The 26846-nt window shown below is 53.7% G+C and overlaps 1 long non-coding RNA gene across 2 annotated transcripts in view; it reads right to left on the bottom strand.

Moving 5' to 3' along the window:
- Positions 1-26846, bottom strand: part of LOC135179907 (uncharacterized) — a 238444-nt gene that overhangs the window by 10968 nt on the left and 200630 nt on the right. For both annotated transcript variants that reach the window (XR_010304180.1, XR_010304181.1), the window contains one exon: positions 15487-15566. This is a non-coding gene — a long non-coding RNA (uncharacterized LOC135179907). The remainder of the gene's footprint in view (positions 1-15486; positions 15567-26846) is intronic.

The following is a 26846-nucleotide window of genomic DNA, read 5'->3' as shown; positions in this document are numbered from 1 at the left end:
GGTCAAGTGGAGGGGGCCAAGCTCTTTTCTCTGGTCAGCAGCAAGGAGCAATGAATCATAGAATCAAGCAGGTTGGAAGAGAGCTCCAAGCTCATCCAGCCCAACCTAGCACCCAGCCCTGCCCAACCAACCAGACCATGGCACTAAGTGCCCCAGCCAGGCTTGGCTGCAACACCTCCAGCCACAGCCACTCCACCACCTCCCTGGGCAGCCCATTCCAGTGCCAATCACTCTCTCTGCCAACAACTTCCTCCTCACATCCAGCCTAGACCTGCCCTGGCACAGCTTGAGGCTGTGTCCCCTTCTTCTGCTGCTGGCTGCCTGGCAGCAGAGCCCAACCCCACCTGGCTACAGCCTCCCTGCAGGCAGCTGCAGGCAGCAATGAGCTCTGCCCTGAGCCTCCTCTGCTGCAGGCTGCACCCCCCCAGCTCCCTCAGCCTCTCCTCACAGGGCTGTGCTCCAGGCCCCTCCCCAGCCCCTCAGCTGCTGCTTGTAGAGCCTGAGCTCCCACTATGAACCGAGGTCACAGGAGCAGAATGAGGGAGAGTTTCCAGCAGTGCCTAAACACTCTTTAAGTAAAGATCAATGCAGCAAACTGCATCCAACTCACACTTTGCCCTTAGCACTTTCATTATCCTAAAGAGTGATTCATGCATACTCTTGTTCAGCCATGCTGCCTGCCAGCTCCTTCATGCCCTCCCTGTGCAGTCAATATTACCCTTTCACACACAAGGGGTTTACATCCACCTCTGTGTGCCTCCACTTAGGGTGCTGCCTGCAGGGAAGCCCTCACTGGTGTCTCTAGCCCATGGCTTTGAGTGAGGCATCTACCTTCCCCAAGAAGTGAATGTAACTTTGATGGGTAGGGCTGCAGGGCAGTTCTCTTTCAGCTCAGGACTGTTGGGCTTTGCTCAGAAGTGAAAGAGAGCCTTTTGGAATGAAGTGCAGCATCCTTCTGTACTACAGATGGTGAGGCTGAGGTTTTGTAGCACTGAGGCCACAGAAGCATCCACTGCTCACCACTGACATGCAGGTTGCTGCTGCACCAGGCTGAGATGTCACAGCTCAGAGGGCACAGAAGCAGTCACTGCTCACCACTGACATGCAGACTGCTGCTGCTGCACCAGGCTGAGGTGTCACAGCTCAGAGGGCACAGAAGCATTCACAGCTCACCACTGACATGCAGGCTGCTGCTGCTGCACCAGGCTGAGGTGTCACAGCTCAGAGGGCACAGAAGCAGTCACTGCTCACCACTGACATGCAGGATGCTGCTGCTGCTGCACCAGGCTGAGGTGTCACAGCTCAGAGGGAACAGAAGCAGTCACTGCTCACCGTTGACATGCAGGATGCTGCTGCTGCACCAGGCTGAGGTGTCACAGCTCAGAGGGCACAGAAGCAGTCACTGCTCACCACTGACATGCAGGATGCTGCTGCTGCTGCACCAGGCTGAGGAGTCACAGCTCAGAGGGCACAGAAGCAGTCACTGGCTCTGCTGCCCACCTGGGCACACTGCTGGCTCATCTTCAGCTCCTCTCTCCCAGCACCCCCAGATCCCTTTCTTCAAGTCATGGATACAATTGGTGATGTTACCCATATGTAAGATCAATTTGCCTTACAAAATCCATGGGTAACAGTCCAATTCCAGATGCTAAAATACCTCTAATGTTCTGTCATCACTGAATCAGAGTAGTTTGGGTTGCAAACTTAAAGATCACCTTATTCCAAACACTGCCTGCCATGGCAAGGGGATTCTACTAGACCAAGTTGCTCAAAAGCCCATGGCCAAGTGCAGGCAGTGACAGGCAGAGTCCCTCAGGGATCAGTCCTGGGACCAGTCTTGTCCAGCATCTCTGTGGGTGCCATGGACAGAGCACTGAGTGCAGCCTCAGCAAGTTTGCTGCCCACACCAAGCTGTGTGGTGCAGCAGCCAGGCTGGAGGGCAGGATCCAGCCAGAGGGACCTGGGCAGGCTGCAGAGGTGGGCACAAGCCAAGCTCAGGAGGTTCAACAAGACCAAGGGTGAGGTCCTGCAGCTGGGTGGAGGCAATGCCAAGCACCAATGCAGGCTGGGCAGGGAGTGTCTGGAGAGCAGCCCTGAGGAGAGGGACTTGGGGGTGCTGGTGGAGGAGAAGCTCAGCAGGAGCCAGCAGTGTGCACTTGCAGCCCAGAAAGCCAAGCAGAGCCTGGGCTGCAGCAGCAGTGTGGCCAGCAGGGCCAGGGAGGGGATTCTCCCCCTCTGCTGTGCTCTGCTCTGCTGAGACCCCACCTGGAGTCCTGCATCCAGCTCTGGAGCCCCTGGGACAAGAGGGCTGTGGAGATGCTGGAGAGTGTCCAGAGCAGGGCCAGGAGGATGCTGAGAGGCTGCAGCAGCTCTGCTGTGAGCACAGCCTGAAAGAGTTGGGGCTGTGCAGGCTGGAGCAGAGGAGGCTCCCAGGTGACCTTCTTGTGGCCTGCCAGCATCTGAAGGGGGCTCCAAAAGAGCTGGGGAGGGACTTTTGAGGCTGTGAGGGAGTGTCAGGAGTGGGGGGAATGGAGCAAAGCTGGAGGTGGGGAGAGTGAGGCTGGAGGGGAGGAGGAAGTTGTTGAGCAGGAGAGTGGTGAGAGCCTGGCAGGGGTTGCCCAGGGAGGTGGTTGAGGCCCCATGGCTGGAGGTGTTTGAGGCCAGGCTGGCTGAGGCTGTGTGCAGCCTGCTCTAGGGTAGGGTGTCCCTGGGCATGGCAGGGGGGGTGGCACTGCCTGCTCCTTGTGCTCCCTTCCAGCCCTGCCTGATTCTCTGACTCTCCCCAGGCTCTTGTTTGCAGCAGGCAGGTGTTCAGTTTGCAGCCCAGCAGCCACACTCTGCCAGTAATTCCCCATCTAAACCATTTAGCTGAGCTTCCAAACCTGGTTTGTTTTTCTTCCTTCTTTCTCCCTCAGGTTGCAGCTGCTCCAGCTGCTTCCCCTTGACAAATTTACAATCAATAAAGAAATTAAACCATCATCATCATCAAAAAACCACCTCCTCCAAGCTCCAGACCTTACTTTTTTTGCTTTCAAACACAAATCTTTTGTGACAGGTTAGCCACAGAGGCATAACTTACCCAGTTGGAGGAGTCAGGTATTTACCTGCAGGACTGCACAGCAATATTCAGCAGAGATGTGACACTGGACAGCTTGAGCTTGGCCCTGTGAATTAGCTTTAACACCTTTAAAACCCAGGGCAGTGCTACAGAGGTGCAGCTGTGCACAGAAGGGTCAAGGGAGATCTCTGCACTGCCAGCCTCAGCTCTGCTTGAGCTCCCCAGCTCTGTGCTCCCCACAGTGAGGTGTGGATGTGCAATGCTGTGCCAGCAGCCAGCTCACTGCTGCCCCACACCTCACCAGACAGCAGCTGCTTTGCACAGGAAACAGCCAACTGAAGGAGGCCTCCAAGCTCACCCAGTGCAACCCAGCACTGAAGGGTCAACACCAACCATGTCCCTAAGCACCAGCTCCATGGCTGCTTAAGCACCCCCAGGGATGGGGACTCCAGCACTGCCCTGGGCAGACCATTCCAGGTGTTGACAGCCCTCTCTGTGAAGAAATATTTCCTAGCACCCAGCCTGAGCCTCCCCTGCTGCAGCTTGGAACCATTTCCTCTGCTCCTGTCCCTTGCCACCAAGGAGCAGAGGCTGCTCCCTCCTTGCTCCAACCTCCCTTCAGGGAGCTGCAGAGAGCAATGAGCTCTGCCCTCAGCCTCCTCTGCTCCACACTGAACACCTCCAGCTCCCTCAGCTGCTCCTCACAGCCCAGCTGCTCCAGGCCCTTCTCCAGCCTCATTGCCCTTCCCTAAATCATAGAATCAGCCAGGCTGGCAGAGAGCTCCAAGCTCATCCAGCCCAACCTAGCACCCAGCCCTGCCCAACCAACCAGACCATGGCACTAAGTGCCCCAGACAGGCTTGGCTTCAACACCTCCAGCCATGGCCACTCCACCACCTCCCTGGGCAGCCCATTCCAGTGCCAATCACTCTCTCTGCCAGCAACTTCCTAACAACATCCAGCCTAGACCTGCCCTGGCACAGCTTGAGGCTGTGTCCCCTTCTTCTGCTGCTGGCTGCCTGGCAGCAGAGCCCAACCCCACCTGGCTACAGCCTCCCTGCAGGTAGCTGTAGGCACCAATGAGGTCCCCCTTAAGCCTCTCCAGCCCCTCAATGTCCTTCCTGTAGTGAGGGTCCCAGAGCTGAACACAGCACTCAAGAGCACTGAGCACAGGTGGATGATCCCCTGCTGTCCCTGCTGTCCCTGCTGTCCCCAACCCAAGCCAGGATGCCCTGGAGTGACATTGGCTCTCCTCCAGCCCTGGAGGGGCTCCTCCTGTCTGCCACCACGTGGCAAAAACGCTGGTGAGTGGCAGAGTGATAACCTCAGGCAGTTCTATCAGCACCCTCTGCTCGGGGCTGCTCTCCAGCCACTCACTGCCCAGTCCCTATGTGTGCTTGGCATTGCCTCCACCCAGATGCATCTTCTCTCTGAAGCTGCCGTGCCCAATTTTACAGCCTCTCCCTTGATTCATTATGTTGGAACCAGTAACAGATCATTAAACCCCAGGCCCTTTATTGATGAGTTTTCAAAGGGGAGCAATGGTTCAATCCTGGGAATCGATCATTCATTAGAGCCACTTCAGCAGGACCTGCCCCAAGCCTGGCATTTGCTGCTTGCATCATGTAGCTTAAAACTGCAGCTGGCAAGAAAATATCCCTCCCTGGGGCAGGCTGCAAAGGCAGCTCAGCTTTAGCAAAGCAGCCACCAGGAGGGATCACAGGATCAGGCAGGGCTGGAAGGGAGCACAAGGAGCAGGCAGTGCCAACCTGCCATGCCCAGGGACACCCTACCCTAGAGCAGGCTGCACACAGCCTCAGCCAGCCTGGCCTCAAACACCTTCAGCCATGGGGCCTCAACCACCTCCCTGGGCAACCCCTGCCAGGCTCTCACCACTCTCCTGCTCAACAACTTCCTCCTCACCTCCAGCCTCACTCTCCCCACCTCCAGCTTTGCTCCATTCCCCCCACTCCTGACACTCCCTCACAGCCTCAAAAGTCCCTCCCCAGCTTTTTTGTAGCCCCCTTCAGATGCTGGAAGGCCACAAGAAGGTCCCCTGGGAGCCTTCTCCTCTCCAGACTGAACAGCCCCAACTCCACTCACTCAAATCTAAATCTCTTTTCTCATTTCAAACCATTTTCCTCCATCCTATCCCTGCAAGCTTTTGCAAACAGTGCCTCAGCACCCTTCAGGTCCTGGCAGGCTGCTGTTAGGTCTCCCCAGAACCTTCTCTTCCCCAGGCTGAACACCCCCAGCTCCCTCAGCCTGTCCTCACAGCAGAGGTGCTCCAACCCCCTGATCATTTTCATAACCAAAGCAAGGAGTCTGTGCCTGCAGCCTCTTGAAGCAGCTCAACTGACCACTGCTAACCTCTGTTTTGCTTCAGCTTCAGACAAGTAGATGCAATCTGCTGTGCAGGACCCAAGCCACAGTTTGTTGTGGGTTGTGCCAGTTCCAGCAGAAGCCACATTTCTACCTCCAACCCAAATGCTCACCTCCCACATCCTTATGTCTGCTCAGGCCCAACAATGAGTCATCTGCTTTGCACTGCTTTTTCTACTGGGAGCCACCAAAAATCAGGATTAATGATAATAATGATGATACAAAAAGAATAAAGTGGAAAATAACCTCAAAATCTGAGACTTTTTAGGGCAGTGCTGCTAGAAAGCAGTGAGTTATTGAGGCTGGAATGGAGCTCTGAGGTGCCCATGTCCAAATACAGCTGTGCTGAAGAACAAAGCAAGGATGGAGTGGGAAAAACCTCAGAGTCAGAGATGCTTTAGGGCAGTGCTGCTAGGAAGCACTGAGTTATTGAGGCTGGAATGGAGCTCTGAGCATAGAAATAGTGAGGCTTGAATAGAGCTCTGGAGTGCCCATGTCCAAATACAGCTGTGTTAAGAAAGAAATGAGAGGATAAAGTGGAAAATAACCTCAGAATCTGAGATGTTTTAGGGCAGTGCTGCTAGAAATAGTGAGGCTGGAATAGAGCTCTGAGGTGCCCATGTCCAAATACAGCTGTGCTAAAGAACAAAGCAAGGATGGAGAGGGAAAAAACCTCAGAATCTGAGATGTTTTAGGGCAGTGCTGCTAGAAAGCACCGAGTCATTGAGGCTGGAATGGAGCTCTGAGGTGACCATGTCCAAATACAGCTCTGTTAAGAAAGAAAAGAGATTATAAAGTGGTAAAAACCCTCAGAATGTGAGATGTTTTAGGGCAGTGCTGCTAGAAAGCACTGAGTTATTGAGGCTGGAATGGAGCTCTGAGGTGCCCATGTCCAAATACAGCTCTGTTAAGAAAAAAAAGCAAGGATAAAGTAGTGAAAAGCCTCAGGATCTGAGATGCTTTAGGGCAGTGCTGCTAGAAAGCACTGAGTTATTGAGGCTGGAATGGAGCTCTGAGGTGCCCATGTCCAAAGGCAGCTGTGCTAAAGAACAAAGCAAGGATGGAGTGGGAAAAACCTCAGAGTCAGAGATGCTTTAGGGCAGTGCTGCTAGAAAGCACTGAGTTATTGAGGCTGCAGTAGAGTTCTGAGCATAGAAATAGTGAGGCTTGAATAGAGCTCTGGAGTGCCCATATCCAAATACAGCTGTGTTAAGAAAGAAATGAGAGGATAAAGTGGAAAATAACCTCAGAATCTGAGATGTTTTAGGGCAGTGCTGCTAGAAATAGTGAGGCTGGAATAGAGCTCTGAGGTGCCCATGTCCAAATACAGCTGTGCTAAAGAACAAAGCAAGGATGGAGAGGGAAAAAATTTCAGAACCTGAGATGTTTTAGGGCAGTGCTGCTAGGAAGCACTGAGTTACTGAGGCTGGAATGGAGCTCTGAGGTGCCCATGTCCAAAGGCAGTTGTGCTAAAGAACAGAGCAAGGATGGAGTGGGAAAACCCTCAGAATCTGAGATGTTTTAGGGCAGTGCTGCTAGAAATCAGAGAAATAGTAAGGCTTGAATACAGCTCTGAGGTGCCCATGTCCAAATACAGCTGTGCTAAAGAACAAGGCAAGGATGGAGTGGGAGAAACCTCAGAGTCAGAGATGTTTTAGGGCAGTGCTGCTAGGAAGCACTGAGTTATTGGGGCTGCAATAGAGTTCTGAGCATAGAAATAGTGAGGCTTGAATAGAGCTCTGGAGTGCCCATGTCCAAATACAGCTGAGTTAAGAAAGAAATGAGAGGATAAAGTGGAAAATAACCTCAGAATCTGAGATGCTTTAGGGCAGTGCTGCTAGAAATAGTGAGGCTGGAATAGAGCTCTGAGGTGCCCATGTCCAAATACAGCTGTGCTAAAGAACAAAGCAAGGATGGAGAGGGAAAAACCCTCAGAATCTGAGATGTTTTAAGGCAGTGCTGCTAGAAAGCAGTGAGTTATTGAGGCTGGAATGGAGCTCTGAGGTGTCCATGTCCAAATACCTCTCTGTTAAGAAAGAAAAGAGATGATAAAGTGGTAAAAACCCTCAGAATGTGAGATGTTTTAGGGCAGTGCTGCTAGAAAGCACTGAGTTATTGAGGCTGGAATGGAACTCTGAGGTGCCCATGTCCAAAGGCAGCTGTGCTGAAGAACAAAGCAAGGATGGAGTGGGAAAAACCTCAGAGTCAGAGATGCTTTAGGGCAGTGCTGCTAGAAAGCACTGAGTTATTGAGGCTGGAATGGAGCTCTGAGGTGCCCATGTCCAAATACAGCTGTGTTAAGATACAAAGCAAGGATAAAGTGGAAAATAACCTCAGGATCTGAGGTATTTTAGGGCAGTGCTGCTGGAATTCGTGAGGCTGGACTAGAGGTGCCCATGTCCAAATGCAGCTGTGTTTGTAAGGCAGCTCCATCTGGCTAAGCTCACGCAGCCAAACAGGCAGGTAACTGACATCAGAATCATTTCATTGCCCCTGTGACTCCCTGTTTCACCTTCCCACAAGCAACCACCAGTTGTAAAACGCTGGGGTTTTGTGGTTGGGTTTGTCTTTATGATTGATTTACCTGCACGAAGAGGATTTCAAAGGTCCTTTTGCTGCAGGTGAACTAAAGGCGAGGGCAGGCGAATAAACCCCCCAAGGGCTCCTCGGGGGAGCGGTAGGGAAGATGGCAAAGCTCTAATCACAGCTCTGTCAGGCTGGCTGCTGGCAGCTCAGAGAGCAGGGTGCTGCTGTCTAGGTAGAATGGTGATCTATAAATAGCTGCATCATTATCTAAGCCAGTGGCAGCCTCATTCCCTTTCTAAATATAGCCTGTGCAGCAAAGGGCAGTCTGGCACTGCTGCTGCTGCCAGGTAATAGCCTGGCTTACAGCATCCTAGAATCAGCCAGGTTGGAAGAGACCTCTAAGCTCATCCAGTCCAACTTAGCACCCAGCCTTGTCCAGTCAACCAGACCATAGAATCATAGAATCAAGCAGGTTGGCAGAGAGCTCCAAGCTCACCCAGCCCAACCTAGCACCCAGCCCTGCCCAACCAACCAGACCATGGCACTAAGTGCCCCAGCCAGGCTTGGCTGCAACACCTCCAGCCACGGCCACCCCACCACCTCCCTGGGCAGCCCATTCCAATGCCAATCACTCTCTCTGACAACAACTTCCTAACAACATCCAGCCTAGACCTGCCCTGGCACAGCTTGAGCCTCTGTCCCCTTCTTCTGGTGCTGTTTGCCTGGCAGCAGAGCCCAACCCCACCTGGCTACAGCCTCCCTGCAGGCAGCTGCAGGCAGCAATGAGCTCTGCCCTGAGCCTCCTCTGCTGCAGGCTGCACCCCCCCAGCTCCCTCAGCCTCTCCTCACAGGGCTGTGCTCCAGGCCCATCCCCAGCCTTGCTGCCCTGCTCCAAACACCTTCCAGCACCTCCACATCTCTCCTGAACTGAGGAGTCCTGGCTCCTGGAGGTGCTGTTTCTTTCCCAGGTGCCAGACTCTGCACTTGCCCTTGCTGAATGGTTTGGGGTTATCCAGTCCAACCCCTCTGCAGTCAGCAGGGCCATCCTCCACTAGGTCAGCCTGCTCAGAGCCTTGGGGACCAAGGTTTTGTCCCAGCCAGTGCTGGCTAATGGCACAAACAACATCTCTGGCTGCAGCCCTTTGGAGGCATTTGCAAGAGCTGATGCAATGCACATGAAGTAAATCCTGAGGTTTCTCTCAGCTTCTCAGTTCCCTGCTTCCAAAGGCTCCTGCTGTGGTGCAGAGATGACCCCAAAGTAGCATGTCCTTGCCAGGCAAGTCGATGTGCCCTGCTGGCCAAGAAGGCCAGTGGGGTCCTGGGGTGCATCAGGAAGAGTGTGGCCAGCAGATGGAGGGAGGTTCTCCACCCTCTCTGCTCTGCCCTGCTGAGACCTCACCTGGAATAGTGCATCCAGTTCTGGGCTCCCCAGGTCAGGAGGGACAGGGATCTGCTGGAGAGAGTCCAAGGGAGGGCTATGAAGGTACTGAAGGAGCTGCAGCACTGCCTGATGAGGAAAGGCTGAGAGCCCTGAGGCTGTTTGGTCTGGTGAAGGGAAGACTGAGAAGGGATCTAATCAGTGTCTATAAATAGCTGAGGGCTGGGGGGCAAGAGGGAGGGGACAAATTCTGCTCAGGTGTGCCCTGTTATAGCACAAGGGGCAATGGGTATAAACTGCAGCACAGCAAATTCCACCTCAACATGAGGAAGAGCTTCTTGGCTGTAAGAGTCCCAGAGCCCTGGCACAGGGTGCCCAGAGAGGCTGTGGAGTCTCCTCTGGAGCCTCTCCAGCCCTGTCTGGATGTGTTCCTGTGTGACCTGTGCTAGATTCTGTGCTCTGGCAGAGGGCTTGGACTGGATGATCTTAGAGGTTTCTTCCAACCTGGTTGATTCTATTTCTGGAGGTCCCTTGCAACCCCTAATGTCCTGTGACCCTGTGGCACTCACTCTGGGGCAGTCCTGGGGCAGTCACATTGTTCTTCAACTCTAGGAGAGCAAAGAGAGTCCAGGGGCAACCCTGGGCTACTGACAGCTGCATCCTGATATCGTGGGTGGCTCCCACACAGCAAAAGCATTTCCCAGAGCTGTAGCTATGTGGGTGTCTGTGCTTTGCCTCTTGGGGATCAGGAGACAGGCAAAGGCTGAGTTGCCATGGGAGTGGGGAAGGCTCCCCAGGAGCCCTGCCTGGATTGTGCATCACAGTGCAGGGAGAAGCTGCAGACACAGAGCCTTGCACCTGGGAGAGAGAAATGAAGGGGCTGGGGAGGGTCTGATTTCTCCAGGGAGGCTTCTTAAAGATGAAATCCTCCCAAGGCAGAGCAGAACTGCTCCTCAGCAGAGGCAAGAAGCTGGCTGGTGAGTCACACAGTCTATAAGTATGAGGCAACCTCCCAACCTTGGCCCACATTTTGTGCTGCCTCCAGAAGTGTTCATAGAATCACAGAATCAGGCAGGTTGGAAGAGAGCTCCAATCTCACCCAGCCCAACCTAGCACCCAGCCCTGCCCAACCAACCAGACCATGGCACTAAGTGCCCCAGCCAGGCTTGGCTGCAACACCTCCAGCCACGGCCACTCCACCACCTCCCTGGGCAGCCCATTCCAGTGCCAATCACTCTCTCTGACAACAACTTCCTCACAACATCCAGCCTAAACCTGCAATGGCACAGCTTGAGACTGTGTCCCCTTCTTCTGCTGCTGGCTGCCTGGCAGCAGAGCCCAACCCCACCTGGCTACAGCCTCCCTGCAGGCAGCTGCAGGCAGCAATGAGCTCTGCCCTGAGCCTCCTCTGCTGCAGGCTGCACCCCCCCAGCTCCCTCAGCCTTTCCTCACAGGGCTGTGCTCCAGGCCCCTCCCCAGCCTTGCTGCCCTGCTCCAAACACCTTCCAGCACCTCAGCAGCTCTCTGCAATGGAGGAGCCCACAACTGGACTCAGCACTCAAGCTGTGGCCTGAGCAGTGTCATTCTTGTTCTTCTCTATGCTGCTCCTTGACCAAGACAGACTCAGCACCTTCCTCCCCAGCTTCTGGGATCATCTCTGCACTCTGCAGAGGTTTGCCACCCAAAAATCAGCTGCTTGTCCCCTGCCACTGCTTGTCCCTGAGCTGCTGAGACAAGCTCTCCTCCCTTGCACTCCAAAGAGGGCTTTCTTACCAGCAAGCTCCAGCTGAAGCTGTTTTGCTTTCCTTTCTCATTTCATCTGGAGCTGGTTAAGGACAAATCTGGGTGATCTGACAGCTCTTGAGTAGCTCCTGGGAGCAGGAAAGCTGAGGCCAGCTGCAGGGGAAGCAGCAATATTTTGCCTTTGCAGGATGGCAGGAGGCAGAGTTAAATAAGTAGCAGGGTAAGTGGAACCTGGGAGAGCTGAGGAGGTGTAGCTGTCACAACCATCTGCTGAAAGCTGCCTCCTCAGCTGAATCATTCATGAACCACAGCAATTTCCAGCCTGGTGCAGGCAGAGGATTTAAACTTGATGTGTGCTGCCTTTGATACACTAAGCTGTAAGTGCAGCATAGCAGGGGACAGACACATGTCCCACTTGGGGTGTGCCTGATGCAAACAGGGGCTAGGAGGCTCTGAAAGGAGAATGAGATGGGTCCTGAGAGTAAGAAGCTCATCAGCCTTTCCTAGCACCACCCAAGCCATCAATTTCTTACTCTAGATATTTATTGCCAAGAGAATCATGGAATGGTTTAGGTTGGAAGGGAGCTCAAAGCTCAGCCAGTTCCAACCCCATGCCATAGGCAGGGACACCTCCTGCTAGAACAGGTTGCTTAAGAGCTCATCCAGCCTGGCCTTGAACACCTCCAGGGAGGTTGTGGAGCACAGAATCACCCAATGTCATCTTTGATCTTTGATCTTTGATCACATTGGGTGATTCTGTGCTCCACAACCTCCCTGGGCAGCCTGTGCCAGTGTCTCACCACCTTCAACCTGTGCCAGTGTCTCACCACCCTCAATTCTTCCCAACAGCAAAGATCACATTGGGTGCTTCTGTGCTCCACAACCTCCCTGGCCAACCTGTGCCAGTGTCTCACCACCCTCACTGCAAAGAGCTTCCTAACATGCAGTTTCAGTCTCCTCTCTGCCACTTCAAACCCATTCCTCCTCATCCTCTCATTACCAGACCTTGCCAGTAGTCCCTCCCCAGCCTTCCTCTAGCCCCCTTCAGATCCTGCAAGGCCACTCCAAGGTCTCCTCTAAGCCTTCTCTTCTCCAGGCTGCAGACCCCAAACTCTCTCAGCCTGTGCTCAGAGCAGAGCTGCTGCAGCCCTCTCAGCATCTTGGTGGCCTCCTCTGCACTGGCTCCAACACTTCCATGTCCTTCTTGTGCTGGGGGCTCCAGAGCTGCACACAGTTTTGACAGACAAAGCTGCTGTTCACTGAGAAAGGAATGTCTTGCCTTGTTGCTCCTTGACATCCCATAACTCCAGGACACTCAACCATTTCTTCATTAACAAGAACACACTGAGGAGGGGATAAAAAAAACAAACCCAAAAAGCCCCAAGCAGCCTTTTTGGATGTGTTCCCATAAGCTCCAAAGACAATCAAATGTTCTTCATGAGGCCATCATAATGCTCCTCATAATGCAGTCACCATAGAATCACAGAACCAAGCAGGTTGGAAGAGAGCTCCAAGCTCCCCCAGCCCAACCTAGCACCCAGCCCTGGCCAACCAACCAGACCATGGCACTCAGTGCCCCAGCCAGGCTTGGCTGCAACACCTCCAGCCACAGCCACTCCACCACCTCCCTGGGCAGCCCATTCCAGTGCCAATCACTCTCTCTGACAACAACTTCCTAACAACATCCAGCCTAGACCTGCCCTGGCACAGCTTCAGGCTGTGTCCCCTTGCTCTGCTGCTGGCTGCCTGGCAGCAGAGCCCAACCCCACCTGGCTACAGCCTCCCTGCAGGTAGCTGTGATGCCTTCCAACCCTGACTGATTCCATGACTGTGATTCAATGACTCTGTGATAAACTGAACCTTTTGCCCTTCAGAAGCCAACTACTGTCACAGCTCACTGCAAAGAGCTTCTTCCTAACGCTCAGTCCTATGGGTCCTGTATGTGACCCATCCTGAAATGGTTATCCAGGAGCCAAGCTGACTTCTTTCTGAAGGATGTGGCTTATTTCTTTACTTGTGTGGCTACAAGGCCCAGAGAGGTTCTCCTGCCACTCTACCCTGCCCTGGTGAGGCCACATCTGGAGTACTGTGTCCTGTTCTGGGCCCTCCAGTTCAAGAGGGACATAGAACTGCTTGAGAGAGTCCAGCACAGAGCCACAGAGATGCTGAAGGGAATGGAACAGCTCTATTAGGAGGAGAGCCTGAGGGAGCTGGGGCTGTGCTGCTGGGAGCAGAGGAGCTCAGAGGTGACCTCAGCAATGTTGATAAAGATGTGCAGGTGAGTGGCAGGAGGCTGGAGCCAGGCTCTGCTGGGTGATGCCCAGTGCCAGCACAAGGGGCAGTGGGTGGGAGCTGAGGCATAGGAAGTTCCATGGAAACATGAGGAGGAATTTTTCCCTGTGAGGGTGCCAGAGCCCTGGCACAGGCTGCCCAGGGGGGTTGTGGAGTCTCCCTCTCTGCAGACATTCCAAACCCACCTGGATGTCTTCCTGTGTGAGCTGCTCTGGGTGCTGCTGCTCTGGCAGGGGGTTGGACTGGCTGAGCTCTGGAGGTCTCTCCCAGCCTCTGCCATTAGTGATGCTATTAAATAAGGTCCTGCTCTGGCAGGGGGTTGGACTGGATGAGCTCTGGAGGTCCCTCCCAGCCCCTAACATTAGTGATGCTATTAAATAAGGTCCTGCTCTGGCAGGGGGTTGGACTGGCTGAGCTCTGGAGGTCCCTCCCAGCTCCTGCCATTAGTGATGCTATTAAATAAGGTCCTGCTCTGGCAGGGGGTTGGACTGGCTGAGCTCTGGAGGTCCCTCCCAGCCCCTGCCATTAGTGATGCTATTAAATAAGGTCCTGCTCTGGCAGGGGGTTGGACTGGCTGAGCTCTGGAGGTCCCTCCCAGCCCCTGCCATTAGTGATGCTATTAAATAAGGTCCTGCTCTGGCAGGGGGTTGGACTAGCTGAGCTCTGGAGGTCCCTCCCAGCCCCTGCCATTAGTGATGCTATTAAATAAGGTCCTGCTCTGGCAGGGGGTTGGACTAGCTGAGCTCTGGAGGTCCCTCCCAGCCCCTGTGATGCTGTGATTTGGCAGCTGAGTGTCCCCCACCTGCTGAATCGCCCTGCAGCTCGTCCTGCAGTTCTTCAGCCAAGGAATTTGTTCAGCAGGTCATGAGTGAAAAGCAATGAGAATGCACTCAGCTATTCAAACATTCCACATGCATCAGGCTGTATTTATTGGCAACAAAGCCTGACAGGATTATGTGCTACACTAGGGGCTGATAATGAAACATTGCACGGCGCTGGCAGCGTCAGCAACAAAGGAATTACAGACCTTAAATATTTATATAGCCAAGTGAAATGCTGCTATTAATGCTCCCAAGCACACCATGCACTGCAGTGCTACAGACAGACATGAGGAATAGACTTTGGGGCTATCTCTAGCAGGCCAATCTATCATTGGTAACTGAATTGCTTCATGTCTGTGCTTAACAGAGACCTAAGGAAATGAGGAAAAGAGTTGGGAAGAGACAAAGAGGACAAAAAAAAAACCCAACAGCCAAAAAGGATCTTCCCCAGGGCTTAAGCACACAAGGGACAAAAGGAATGCCATAAGTAACCGTTTGTAACAGGATGCTGATACCACAGAATCATAGAATCAAGCAGGTTGGCAGAGAGCTCCAAGCTCCCCCAGCCCAACCTAGCACCCAGCCCTGCCCAACCAACCAGACCATGGCACTAAGTGCCCCAGCCAGGCTTGGCTGCAACACCTCCAGCCACAGCCACTCCACCACCTCCCTGGGCAGCCCATTCCAGTGCCAATCACTCTCTCTGACAACAACTTCCTAACAACATCCAGCCTAGACCTGCCCTGGCACAGCTTGAGACTCTGTCCCCTCCTTCTGCTGCTGCTTGCCTGGCAGCAGAGCCCAACCCCACCTGGCTACAGCCTCCCTGCAGGCAGCTGCAGGCAGCAATGAGCTCTGCCCTGAGCCTCCTCTGCTGCAGGCTGCACCCCCCCAGCTCCCTCAGCCTCTCCTCACAGGGCTGTGCTCCAGGCCCCTCTCCAGCCTTGCTGCCCTGCTCCAAACACCTTCCAGCACCTCTGATACAGATAAGCATTTCCAGAGCTCAAGTAAACTGCTCTCTGCACTCTCAAAAGTTCCAGTGTGAGGTTGTGGAGCCTCCTTCTCTGGAGCCTTTCCAACCCCACCTGGATGCATTCCTGTGTGAACTACCCAGTGGATAGCAATGGATACAAACTGGAACAGAGAAGGTTTCAGCTCAACAGGAGGAGAAACTTCTTTCCAGTGAGGGTGGCAGAGCCCTGGAGCAGGCTGCCCAGAGAGGTTGTGGAGCCTCCTTCTCTGGAGACTTTCCAACCCCACCTGGGTGCATTCCTGTGCAGACTTACCCTAGGGGATCCTGCTCTGGCAGGGGGCTTGGAGTGGATGATCTCTGGAGGTCCTTTCCAGCCTCTAAGGTTCTGTGCTTCTGTGAATACAAACAGGAATGTCAGGAGGAGAATTTTTAACCCTAACCACCTAATAACCAGCCTGGCCAGGTCCCTCTGCAGGGCTCTACTACCCTCCAACAGCTGCACACCTGCCCCTAGCTTGGTGTCCTCTGCAACCTTCCTGCTGCTGGACTCAATCCCCTGCTCCAGATCATCAACAAAGATGTTGAACAGGATTTTGCCCAGCACTGATCCTTGAGGCAAAGCTTTGTGTGAATTAGATGAGGACATTTTCAAAAGGGGGGGGTGATGAAAGGGGGGGGGGGGAAAAAAGGGAATCAGAAAACTCTGAAACCCTTAGGCAAGGTTTATCCTGGCAGCACACATCAAAACAGCACTGCACAGAGGTGTGTGCAAAAGCAAATGGCATTTGCTTATCCTTTACTTTGATGCTGAAAGTGAACAGATCACTAACAGGTTGCTCATCACTCAGAGGGGAGGGGGAAAAAAAGACATATATATGTTTATAGCAATCAATATAAAGAGATAAGGAGAGCTTTATAGGGCAATTTATTACACAGTGTCATAACTCTGACAGGCATAATGAATGTTGGTTTACTTTATTGCCCAATGCTGTGGCTGAGCACAGCATCAGGGAACAGAAAGGGCAAAGAACACAAAGCCTGGGATGAATTTTTGTTTGCCCTCCTGCTCTTCTCTAAGTATATCTCACAAGACACCTCTCTCAGTTCTCTTTGCTGTTGAAGAGCTGAGCTCTGTCTAGTATTATAAAGGTAGTGGGCAGCAGTGTGCCAAGAGAGCCAATGGTATCCTGGGGGGCATCAAGAGAAATGTATCCAGCAGGGCTAGGGAGGTTCTTCCCCCTCTCTCCTCTGCCCTGCTGTAGACCACACCTGGAATAGTGTCCAGTTTTGGGCTCCCCAGTTCCCAGAATGGTCTGCCCAGGGAGGTGGTGGAGTCCCCATCCCTGGAGGTGTTCAGAAGGAGGCTGGATGAGGCACTTACTGCCATGGGTTAGGTAATTAGAAGGGTTAGGTGATAGGTTGGGCTTGATGATCCTAGAGGTCTTTTCCAACCTGATTCTGTGATAGAACTGCTTGAGAGAGTCCAGCACAGAGCCACGAGGATGATGGAGTCAAACATCTCTGTTATGAGGAGAGCCTGAGGGAGCTGAGGCTCTGCAGCTTGGAGCAGAGGAGCCTGAGGGGTGACCTCCTTCATGTTGGTAAAGATGTGCAGGGTCAGTGGCAGGAGGATGGAGTTGAGTGATGCCCAATGCCAGGACAAGGGCCAATGGGTGGGAGCTGAGGCATAGGAAGTCTCATTTAAACATGAGGAGGAATTTTTTCCCTGTGAGGGTGCCAGAGCCCTGGCACAGGCTGCCCAGGGGGGTTGTGGAGTCTCCCTCTCTGGAGATATTCAAGATCTTCCTGGATGTGTTCCTGTGCGACCTGCTGTAGGTGCTGCTGCTCTGGACTGGATGAGCTTTGCAGGTCCCTCCCAGCCCCTGACATCCTGGGATTTTTTTCTAACAATAGGATGTTTAAATCTAACATAGCAGCCCTATCCAATCACAGAATCATAGAAGCAACCAGGTTGGAAGAAACCTCCAAGCTCATCCAGTCCAACCTATCAGCCCTATCCAATCATAGAATCATAGAATCAAGAAGGTTGGAAGAGACCTCCAAGCTCATCCAGTCCAACCTATCAGCCCTATCCAATCATAGAATCATAGAATCAAGAAGGTTGGAAGAGATCTTCAAGCTCACCCAGTCCAACCTAGCACCCAGCCCTGGTCAATCAACTAGATCAGAGAATCACAGAATCAAGCAGGTTGGAAGAGACCTCCAAGCTCATCCAGTCCAACCTAGCATCCAGCACTGTCCAATAAATTAAACCATAGAATCAAGAAGGTTGAAAGAGACTTCCAAGCTCATCCAGTCCAACCTAGCACCCAGCACTGTCCAATAAACTAAACCAGAGAATCATAGAATCAAGCAGGTTGGAAGAGAGCTCCAAGCTCACCCAGCCCAACCTAGCACCCAGCCCTAGCCAGTCAACTAGACCATAGAATCAAGAAGGTTGAAAGAGACTTCCAAGCTCATCCAGTCCAACCTCGCACCCAGCACTGTCCAATAAACTACATCATAGAACCAAGCAGGTTGGAAGAGAGCTCCAAGCTCATCCAGTCCAACCTAGCACCCAGCCCTGCCCAACCAACCAGACCATGGCACTAAGTGCCTCATCCAGGCATTTTTTCCTCCCTGGCTTTTCCTTTCTCTCCTTCCCCCTGCCCTGCCCAGCATGAGAACATCTCTGGTGCTGCACAGACGCAAGCACATTTTATCCCTGGTTGCTTTGCAAAGCAACAGGGCAGAGGCAGATGAGAAAAAAAAGAGCAGCCCAGAGTGTGTTATGAATGACCCTTCCATTCCAAACACCTCCAGCAGCTCAGTCACCTGCCTTGTAGACTCCTGACACCCAAAAGAACACAAAAGAGATTATCTAAGCCTCTCCACTCAGCTTGTTGGCATATTGCTATTTATTGGTTTATAATCCTCAGCCTCTGAAACTCATTGCAATTCAATAAGGGCCACTTCTTCCCTTCTTGATCGTGTTGTTATCCTTCTTGCTGCCAATAGCATCCTGTGAAGGGAGCTCTGAGTGCAAGATTCGGCTGCAAAGAAAGATCAATCAACTCTTTGGGTGTTAGCACCTCGTTTAAAATGGCTTAGGCAATCTCCATTCATTCTCTCTGCCTGGAACCTCAGAATGGCTTTCACTGTCATTCAGGAATTGGGTATGCCCTGCTGGAGTGCTTCAGTTCAAAACAACTCCTGCCTACTGAAGGAGCAGGAGGGCTGGGAGCAGAAAGCAAGCTGCAGATAGCCAAAGGCTGCATTTACAGAGCTTTCCATTCCCATCACACTTACTACTCAATGAATCAGCTGCAACCCAGCCCTCCCTTGCTTGAATCGATGCCTTTGCTGTAAACAGCCACACCTAATGACTCAGAAAGTAGTTTTCAGGGGCTGCAGTGCTCATGACTGAGCTGCTTTGCAGGCCAAGGCTACTCATCCACCTGGCTCCCTTTTCAGGAGGGAAAGATGGAAATGCTTTGAGCAGAACAAGTAAAGAATAATGAACTCCAGGTACCAGACCCAAATCAATGCCTGCAATTTGCTTAATTAGGCAGCTGGGACATATTTACTGGCCCATGGTAATGAGACAAGCACTCAGAATCATGGAACCATAGAATCAAGCAGGTTGGAAGAGACCACCAAGATCATGCAGCCCAACCTAGCACCCAGCCCTGGCCAGTCAACTAAACCATAGAATCAAGCAGGTTGGAAGAGAGCTCCAAGCTCAGCCAGCCCAACCTAGCACCCAGCCCTGCCCAAGCAACCAGACCATGGCACTAAGTGCCCCAGCCAGGCTTGGCTGCAACACCTCCAGCCACAGCCACTCCACCACCTCCCTGGGCAGCCCATTCCAGTGCCAATCACTCTCTCTGACAACAACTTCCTAACAACATCCAGCCTAGACCTGCCCTGGCACAACTTGAGACTCTGTCCCCTTGTTCTGTTGCTGCTTGCCTGGCAGCAGAGCCCAACCCCACCTGGCTACAGCCTCCCTGCAGGCAGCTGCAGGCAGCAATGAGCTCTGCCCTGAGCCTCCTCTGCTGCAGGCTGCACACCCCCAGCTCCCTCAGCCTCTCCTCACAGGGCTGTGCTCCAGGCCCCTCCCCAGCCTTGCTGCCCTGCTCCAAACACCTTCCAGCATCCAGGGTCCTTGTGGTCCCTTCCAGCCCTGACTGATTCTATGATTCTAAGTGCAAGACCTGACATTTGGCCTTGTTGAAATCCATCCCATGAATCTTGGCTCATGGATCTAAGCCTATCCAAGTCCCTCTACCCTCATTCAAACCAACAACTGCCACCCCATGCCAAGGCAAGGCAAACTCTATCTCTCCTACAGCTCCCAGCGTGGCCATGCAGAGTCCTGCAGAGCAGTAGCAGCAAACTGCTGCTTTATGAAACCTTCAGCAGGAGGCTGAGTGCTTTACCTGCAGAGGTTCCTGTGCCTGCTGCATCCTGCTTTTGCATCACCAACTGCAACTGCACCACAGCACCAATGTTAATACCCCCTTCAAACCTGACTGGCATTGGCTTAATTAAATCCTCTGTAATTGGAAGGTTTTTACCTAAGCTTTTTATTTGCTATCCAGAGACTCAAGGAGCAGAAAATAGCTCAGCCTTAATTAAGAATATCTGGGAGCAACAGAAATCCAATGCCACATTGTACTGGCAACCACTCCCCCCCCATCACCAGCACCCTCCCCACCTTGATGCCTACACATAGGTCATGCTCATTGTGTGCCCACAGAGGGATTTGTCTGCCACACTGCTGTCAGCTGCTTTTATGATCACTATTGGCTTGCTATTATTTTCCATTAGCTCATGTTTTAGATCATTAGCTCAACAAATAACCTGTAGAGCCAGATAGAGAATCTATGCTGAGCAAGCATCAGGCACCCAAGACCTGATTTAGTCTCCCACACTCATTTAAAACACCTCAATGAAGTCAGAGAATCAGAGAATCAGGCAGGGTTGGAAGGGAGCACAAGGAGCAGGCAGTGCCAACCCCCCTGCCATGCCCAGGGACACCCTACCCTAGAGCAGGCTGCACACAGCCTCAGCCAGCCTGGCCTCAAACACCTCCAGCCATGGGGCCTCAACCACCTCCCTGGGCAACCCCTGCCAGCCTCTCACCACTCTCCTGCTCAACAACTTCCTCCTCACCTTCAGCCTCACTCTCCCCACCTCCAGCTTTGCTCCATTCCCCCCACTCCTGCCACTCCCTCACAGCCTCAAAAGTCCCTCCCCAGCTTTTTTGGAGCCCCCTTCAGATCCTGGAAGGCCACAGGAAGGTCCCCTGGGAGCCTCCTCTGCTCCAGCCTGCACAGCCCCAACTCTTTCAGGCTGTGCTCACAGCAGAGCTGCTGCAGCCTCTCAGCATCCTCCTGGCCCTGCTCTGGACACTCTCCAGCATCTCCACAGCCCTCTTGGCCCAGGGGCTCCAGAGATGGATGCAGCACTCCAGGTGGGGTCTCAGCAGAGCACAGCAGAGGGGGAGAATCCCCTCCCTGGCCCTGCTGGCCACACTGCTGCTGCTGCAGCCCAGGCTCTGCTTGGCTTTCTGGGCTGCAAGTGCACACTGCTGGCTCCTGCTCAGCTTCTCCTCCACCAGCACCCCCAAGTCCCTCTCCTCAGGGCTGCTCTCCAGACACTCCCTGCCCAGCCTGCACTTGTGCTTGGCATTGCCTCCACCCAGCTGCAGGACCTTGCCCTTGCTCTTGTTGCACCTCCTGAGCTTGGCTTGTGCCCACCTCTGCAGCCTGTCCAGGTCCCTCTGGAGTGATGTGCATCTGCATTAGTGACCTAATGATCAAAACCTGGATGTTTTAGACCATTAGCTCAATAACCTGTAGGTCCAGAGATAGATAATCTATGCTGAGCAAGCATCAAGCACCTAAGCCCTTATCAGTCACCCTGATTTAGTCTCCCATACTCATTTAAAACACCTCAATGAAGTTAAGGGAATATGAAAACAGTTTTGGGGTGTGTCATAGTTTGTATATCCATCCAGCTAACAGACTCCCACTCTGAGCTCCCTCCATTCTAACCCATCACACTCTGCAAGTTATGTGACACAAATAAAGGAGACAAAAGATGCTTCCAGTTTTCAAGAGTTCCTCTGTCTGCTGTGTCTGAGGCCACAGCTTGAGTGCTGTGTCCAGTTGTGGGCTCCTCCATTGCAGAGAGCTGCTGAGGTGCTGGAAGGTGTTTGGAGCAGGGCAGCAAGGCTGGGGAGGGGCCTGGAGCACAGCCCTGTGAGGAGAGGCTGAGGGAGCTGGGGGGGTGCAGCCTGCAGCAGAGGAGGCTCAGGGCAGAGCTCATTGCTGCCTGCAGGGAGGCTGTAGCCAGGTGGGGTTGGGCTCTGCTGCCAGGCAGCCAGCACCAGAACAAGGGGACAGAGGCTCAAGCTGTGCCAGGGCAGGTCTAGGCTGGATGTTGTTAGGAAGTTGTTGTCAGAGAGAGTGATTGGCACTGGAATGGGCTGCCCAGGGAGGTGGTGGAGTGGCTGTGCCTGGAGGTGTTGCAGCCAAGCCTGGCTGGGGCACTCAGTGCCATGGTCTGGTTGGTTGGGCAGGGCTGGGTGCTAGGTTGGGCTGGGTGAGCTTGGAGCTCTCTTCCAACCTGCTTGATTCTGTGATTCTGTCCCTCCTTGCATGCTGCACACCCAACGGCCATGAGAAGAGGTTAATACCAATCCCTCCTTTAAAATGTCACTGCCAGTGCCACACTGAGAGTGGTTTAGGGTGGAAGGGACCTCAAAGCTCAGCCAGTTCCAAGCCCCTGCCATGGGCAAGGACACCTCTCACATAGAATGGTTTAGGGTGGAAGGGACCTCAAAGCTCAGCCAGTTCCAAGCCCCTGCCATGGGCAAGGACACCTCTCACATAGAATGGTTTAGGGTGGAAGTGACCTCAAAGCTCAGCCAGTTCCAAGCCCCTGCCATGGGCAAGGACACCTCTCACATAGAATGGTTTAGGTTGGAAGGGACCTCAAAGCTCAGCCAGTTCCAAGCCCCTGCCACATAGACTCATAGAATGGTTTAGGTTGGAAGGGTCCTTATAGATCATCTAGGTCCAAGTCAACACAAGAAGAGATACCAACTGGCAGTGCTTAACTAGAAGAGGATAAAAACCACTTCAGGCTTTTCACCTTGAAGCAGGTAGGGATCCCACCCTCACCTTTAAGAGCTGACCTTGAATTTGGTGCAAGCCCTCCCAAACCCAAGCAACCAAAGCCCAACAAACCGACCCCCACTGACTTCAGTTCCCCATCTGGGGCTGTAAAAATCACTTCTCTCTCTTTTCCCCAGTTCCATGTGCCAGCCAAAGAGCTTCTACCAGAGAATAAACTCACCACAGAGAAGAGATGAACTCCCCCAGAGGCATCCCCAGCCTCACATGGCTCAAGCAGCACAAGTCCCCTGCTGAAGCCCTGCCAGCCTGCTTCCAGGTCCTTGTTTCTGTTAAACAGCTGCAGAGGGATTTTCCAGGCTCAGCCTGGCACACATCTGCCTGCTTAATGCCATTCAGCCTGCCAGGCCCAAATTTGTGTTCTCTCACCAGCAGCCAGGGAGACAAGCACAACACTAATGGAAGATTCATGCAGGGAAAGCTGAACAGCTGCAGGGTTACCTTGCTGGGTATAGAAAGTGACATTTCTGCCAATCCCCCCTGCACTGCTTGGAATTGTTGATTCCAAGGATATGGCATCCACTCAGAACCTGCCTTCAGAGGATCAGAGAATGGTTTAGGTTGGAAGGGACCTCAAGGATCATCCAGTTTCAACCCTCCATAGGCAGGGACACCTCCTGCTAGAACAGGTCGCTCAAGGACTCATCCAACCTGGTCCTGAACACCGCCAGGGAGGTTGTGGAGCACAGAATCACCCAATGTGATCTTTGATCACATTGGGTGATTCTGTGCTCCACAACCTCCCTGGGCAACCTGTGCCAGTGTCTCACCACTCTCAACCTGTGCCAGTGTCTCACCACCCTCAGTTCTTCCTAACAGCAAAGATCACATTGGGTGATTCTGTGCTCCACAACCTCCCTGGGCAAGCTGTGCCAGTGTCTCACCACTCTCAACCTGTGCCAGTGTCTCACCACCCTCAGTTCTTCCTAACAGCAAAGATCACATTGGGTGCTTCTGTGCTCCACAACCTCCCTGGGCAGCCTGTGCCAGTGTCTCACCACCCTCACTTCTTCCTAACAGCAAAGATCACATTGGGTGCTTCTGTGCTCCACAACCTCCCTGGGCAGCCTGTGCCAGTGTCTCACCACCCTCACTGCAAAGAACTTCTTCCTAACATCCAGTTTCAGTCTCCCCTCTGCCACTTCAAACCCATTCCTCCTCCTCCTCCTCTCATTACAAGACCTTGTCAATAGTCCCTCCCCAGCCCTCCTGTAGCCCCCTTCAGATCCTGCAAGGCCACTCCAAGGTCTTCTCTAAGCCTTCTCTTCTCCAGGCTGCACAGCCCCAACTCTCTCAGCCTGTGCTCAGAGCAGAGCTGCTGCAGCCCTCTCAGCATCTTGGTGGCCTCCTCTGGACTGGCTCCAACACTTCCATGTCCTGTTTGTGTTGGGGGCTCCAGAACTGCCCCCAGGACTGCAGGTGGGGGCTGAGGAGAGCAGAGCCAAGGGGCACAATCCCCTCCCTTGCCCTGTGCCCACACTGCTCTTGCTGCAGCCCAGCACAGGGTTGTGTCTGGGCTGCACTCACACTGCAGGCTCCTGTTGAGCTTTTCATCAGCCCAGACCCTCAGGGCCTTTTCCTCAGGGCTGCTCTCAGTCATTCCCCACCCAGCTTTGGCAGAGGGAAGTGCAACATCTCCCCTAGGCCCATCACTTTATCAGCAGCCAGAAAACAGGCTTTATTGGATGCCATTTACATGTAAGAAACCACAGACTTGTCAGGGTTGGAAGGGACCTCAAGGATCATCCAGTTCCAACCCCCCTACCATGGGCAGGGACACCTCATACTAGATCTGGTTGCTCATGCAGTCCAACCCCCCTGGTGGAGCAGGAGGCTCAGTGCCACCCATTCACCCTTCATCACAGTCACTGAATGTTAGGGCTTGGAAGGGACCTCCAAAGCTCATCCAGTCCAACCCCCCTGGCAGAGCAGGAGGCTCAGTGCCACCCATTCACCCTTCATCACAGTCACTGAATGTTAGGGCTTGGAAGGGACCTCCAAAGCTCGTCCAGCAGAAGCACCTAGAGCAGCCCACACTGGAATGCAGCCAGGTGGGTTTGGAATGTCTGCAGAGAAGGAGACTCCACAACCCCCCTGGGCAGCCTGCTCCAGGGCTCTGGCACCCTCACAGGGAAAAGGTTTTTCCTTCTGTTCACATGGAAGGTCCTTTGCTACAGCTTGCACCTATTGTCCCTTGTCCTGTCATTGGCCATCATTAGCAGGGCCTGGCTCTGCCCTCCTGACACTGCCCTGCACATCTTTACCAGCATGAATGAGGTCACTCCTCAGGCTCCTCTGCTCCAAGCTCCAATCCCCAGCTCCCTCAACCTGACCTCACAGCAAGGAGATGTTCCACTGCCTTCAGCATCTTTGTGGCTCTGTGCTGGCCTCACTCAAGCTGTTCCCTGAGGTCCTTAATGAAGAGAGTGGCCCAGAACTGGACACAATATTGCAGATGTAATCTCAGCAGGGCAGAGCAGAGGGGCAGGAGATGCTCTCTGGACCTACTCCCTGCAGCCCTTCTAATCCACCCCAGGACGGCACTGACCTTCTCGGCCACAAGAGCACATTGCTGCTATCTGTGCAAATCACCTTTGCCTAGAAAATGAAGTGCCCTTTTATTTTGTTTCATTCTTCCCCTGACTTCTTGAGGAGAAGAGGACCAAGGGGCTCTTGTGGCAGCAGGCTGCTGGAAGATTGCACAGCATCCCATGCTTTAATCCAGCTGCACGAAGCCGCAGCCCCGCGGTGCTCCCCAGCACGGCTCTGCTGTGTTGGAAGAGCAGCAAGCAGCAGGGCTGCTCTGCTAGAGGCTCTGTCTAGGATAATTGCACACAGGTTAAGTGGTTTGCAAATGAGCAGTGCTTCATCACCTACTTTCATCCTTTTTTTCCCCCCCCCTTGCCTGGTCAGGTTGGCATCCAGAGCGGTGCTGAAGGGGACTCAGCTCATCTGCCAGCAGCCACAGCATCATGGCACCACAGAATGGCAGGGGCTGGGAGGGACCTCCAGAGCTCATCCAGTCCAACCCCACTGCCAGATGAGGACCTTATTTAATAGCATCACTAATGGCAGAGGCTGGGAGGGACCTCCAGAGCTCATCCAGCCCAACCCCACTGCCAGAGCAGGACCTTATTTAATAGCATCACTAATGGCAGGGGCTGGGAGGGACCTCCAGAGCTCAGCCAGTCCAACCCCCTGCCAGAGCAGGACCTTATTTAATAGCATCACTAATGGCAGGGGCTGGGAGGGACCTCCAGAGCTCATCCAATCCAGCCCCCCCTGCCATAGCAGCAGCACACAGAGCAGCTCACACAGGAACACATCCAGGTGGAGTTTGAACATCTCCACAGAGGGAGACTCCAGAACCCCCCTGGGCAGCCTGTTCCAGGGCCCTGGCACCCTCACAGGGAAAAAAATCCTTCTTAGGTTCACATGGAACTTCCTATGCCTCAGCTCCCACCCAGTGCCCCTGACATGGGAAGAGAGGGGAACTTACTAAGCCAAAGTCATAGAATCAGAGAATGGTTTAGGTTGGAGAGGAGCTTAAAGCTCAGCCAGTTCCAGCACAGGCAGTCTTGTTCAACATCTCTGTGGGTGCCATGGACAGAGGCACTGAGTGCAGCCTCAGCAAGTTTGCTGCCCACACCAAGCTGTGTGGTGCAGCAGCCAGGCTGGAGGGCAGGATCCATCCAGAGGGACCTGGACAGGCTGCAGAGGTGGGCACAAGCCAAGCTCAGGAGGTACAACAAGAGCAAGGGCAAGGTCCTGCAGCTGGGTGGAGGCAATGCCAAGCACCAATGCAGGCTGGGCAGGGAGTGTCTGGAGAGCAGCCCTGAGGAGAGGGACTTGGGGGTGCTGGTGGAGGAGAAGCTGAGCAGGAGCCAGCAGTGTGCACTTGCAGCCCAGAAAGCCAAGCAGAGCCTGGGCTGCAGCAGCAGCAGTGTGGCCAGCAGGGCCAGGGAGGGGATTCTGCCCCTCTGCTCTGCTCTGCTGAGACCCCACCTGGAGTGCTGCATCCAGCTCTGGAGCCCCTGGGACAAGAGGGCTGTGGAGATGCTGGAGAGTGTCCAGAGCAGGGCCAGGAGGATGCTGAGAGGCTGCAGCAGCTCTGCTGTGAGCACAGCCTGAAAGAGTTGGGGCTGTGCAGGCTGGAGCAGAGGAGGCTCCCAGGGGACCTTCTTGTGGCCTTCCAGCATCTGAAGGGGGCTCCAAAAAAGCTGGGGAGGGACTTTTGAGGCTGTGAGGGAGTGTCAGGAGTGGGGGGAATGGAGCAAAGCTGGAGGAGGGGAGAGTGAGGCTGGAGGTGAGGAGGAAGTTGTTGAGCAGGAGAGTGGTGAGAGCCTGGCAGGGGTTGCCCAGGGAGGTGGTTGAGGCCCCATGGCTGGAGGTGTTTGAGGCCAGGCTGGCTGAGGCTGTGTGCAGCCTGCTCTAGGGTAGGGTGTCCCTAGGCATGGCAGGGGGGTTG

Source organism: Pogoniulus pusillus, chromosome 12 (assembly GCF_015220805.1).
Source record: "Pogoniulus pusillus isolate bPogPus1 chromosome 12, bPogPus1.pri, whole genome shotgun sequence".
Lineage (NCBI taxonomy): Eukaryota > Metazoa > Chordata > Aves > Piciformes > Lybiidae > Pogoniulus > Pogoniulus pusillus.
The sequence above is the reverse complement of the archived record's forward strand: the minus strand, read 5'-3'. Positions and strand labels throughout refer to the sequence as shown.